We start from the raw sequence: 2,408 nt of genomic DNA, 5'->3' as shown, positions 1-2,408 counted from the left end.
TCAAACATTCAAAAGGCCAACACATACTCACATAAAAGCTCACATCAACATTCACGTCATCATATCATCACACATCAGCCACATGCTTTCATATAAGTTCATCATACATCAACAGTTCATAACACCATAACAATTCATAACTCAAATAATTTCCAACTTTTCCACATCACTTTGTACCCTTCCACATGTCTCAACATTTACTTAAACTTTACATAAAAATTCATTTTCAACACCAAAATCACAATTTCCTCCACTTCCATATACTTTCCAAAATTTCGAAATTTTCATTACCTCATTTCAGGTTGAGTGCGATGAGTCGGATGTTGAGCCAATGACACTTTTGAAAACTTACTCCAGTCAGAAAAAGAATTTTTTGGGTCCAGAGCAGAAAGAGAAAACCTAGGCTCTGATACCACTCTGTCACGCCCGCATTTCCTAAGGATAGGAAGTACGGTGGACCGCGACTAGGGGAGGAGTAAAGAAGCGGGGAAGAAAGGGGAAAAAACAAGAATATTTGACCCAAAGACATTTAATAAAAGGAAATTCATTTTAAAACAAGGTACTGTAGCGACATTTCAAAAGTTTAAGTAACCAGAGTTTAAATGAAAACATTGTTTCGGATTACAAGCAGCGGAAAAAGATCAAGAGACAGATAATGCCGGGTATGACGACACGACATTATCCAAAACAAAGTGAAACGCATTTTGACTTTAACTGCTCAACATCCGTCCTCCCCATCGCCGCTCAACCTGCACATTAAGAAAACAACATGCAGGGCTGAGTACTTATTGCACTCAGTGGACACACGCCAAAATCATAGTTTGTCATGCCATAACAGTGTAACATTGGGGTTTTGAGTGTAATGAAAATAACCCAAGTACACCAAAATATATTTCATAAAGTCGACTGCGCAGTCATTTTCCGATATTGCCACCCTTATTCCCTCAATCATACACTAACTGATCCAAACGGTGACAAGGGGCGTGGCCACACCCCAGGTCATCTAGACCGGCCAACTTGCTCTCAGATGGCACCCAGTCTCGTGTACACTAGCCTGAGGGTTCGCAGCCCAACAGACCCGAATTCGATTAAACATATGGGTAAACCACTTCAGATAGGTTTCAAATCAAAACATTTGGCAAGACAAACAGTTCACCTCCATAAACAATTCCGGAACAGAGTCCGTATTAAAAACAACCCACGTAAAAGTAGGGTAGAAAAGCCCACCTCGATTGCTTAGCTTTTAAAATAATTCCCTTCTTCAACCACACTTTCCTCGTAAACGATCACCCTTTTGAAAGATAAATTGTATCATGATTAGAGTCAGAAGAGACGAGACTTTAAACGACAATGCATGATTCCTACGTGGACGACTTCAACATCTAGCACGTTACACGTACATACACTTAACAACATGTTACAAAACAAACACACAAAGTCACACGTTCGAAACACACCCCGCACGCAAACGACGTACCCAAAACGCGCACACGACACACGAACACAGCACTCCAAGTCCTGGCATACCCTTACTGTGCAACGGTTCACTTGGCTCGGAAAAGGTTCGGAAAACTCGGAAAAAGGATCGGCGTCTCGACATGGCTCGGTGTCTCGGCCGCTGGCTCGGCACCTCGGCCACCTGTTCGGCACCTCGGCCGCTGGCTCGGCACCTCGGCCGCCTGCTCGGCACCCTCGGCCGCTGGCTCGGCACCTCGGCCGCCTGCTCGGCCCCTCGGCCGCTGGCTCGGCATCTCGGCCGCCTGCTCGGCACCTCGGCCGCCTGCTCGGCACCTCGGCCGCTGGCTCGGCACCTCGGCCGCCTGGCTCGTCCCGTGCACACTCACTTTCCTCCAACTTCCGATTCTCAAACCCTATACAACATTCACACCACACATTCTCCGTCCCAAAACACACCCAGACACCTGGGATCATCCCTTCAAAACCCCCCCACAACACTGCCCTAGGCCGGCCCCTAAAACTCTCGGCCAACCCACGCAAAACCCTCGAACCAAACACTGATTTTCCCGAGCCATCTCTTGGTCAAACACACCCACATTCATCACAAAAACATAGCACTCAGAATCACGCCAATTGCACATGAAAACATCTCCCAAAAACATACAACTCGCGAAACTGCGCAGTTTACTTGCAAAAATCATAATAAATTCATACGACATCCAAAGAGGCTGAAAATTACACACCACACAGAAGCCACATTAACCTTTATACAGTTCAAAATTCGTACCCAACGGAGATCGTTTGCTTAGATAAAAAGGGGTCGGAACCCACTGCCAGTTACTACCAAAAACATGCTCAACCATATCACATAGCCACAAACCCTATTCAGCATCTAAACCATCCAAAACGTCCTATATGCATGAGTTTTCGAATTAAACAAGGGTTAGGGT

The 2,408-nt window shown here is 45.6% G+C and overlaps 1 long non-coding RNA gene across 1 annotated transcript; it reads right to left on the bottom strand.

The window, feature by feature from the left end:
* Positions 1 to 563: 563 nt before the first annotated feature.
* LOC121789277 lies at positions 564 to 1,282 on the bottom strand. The gene is made up of 2 exons (XR_006048010.1): positions 1,228 to 1,282; positions 564 to 749 (listed from the first exon to the last, which is right to left on the bottom strand). It is a non-coding gene; the product is annotated as an uncharacterized LOC121789277 (long non-coding RNA).
* Positions 1,283 to 2,408: the final 1,126 nt, after the last annotated feature.

Source organism: Salvia splendens, unplaced genomic scaffold, assembly GCF_004379255.2.
Source record: "Salvia splendens isolate huo1 unplaced genomic scaffold, SspV2 ctg193, whole genome shotgun sequence".
Classification (NCBI taxonomy): domain Eukaryota; kingdom Viridiplantae; phylum Streptophyta; class Magnoliopsida; order Lamiales; family Lamiaceae; genus Salvia; species Salvia splendens.
Note: the sequence above shows the minus strand (reverse complement) of the source record. Positions and strands in the feature narration are given on the sequence as shown.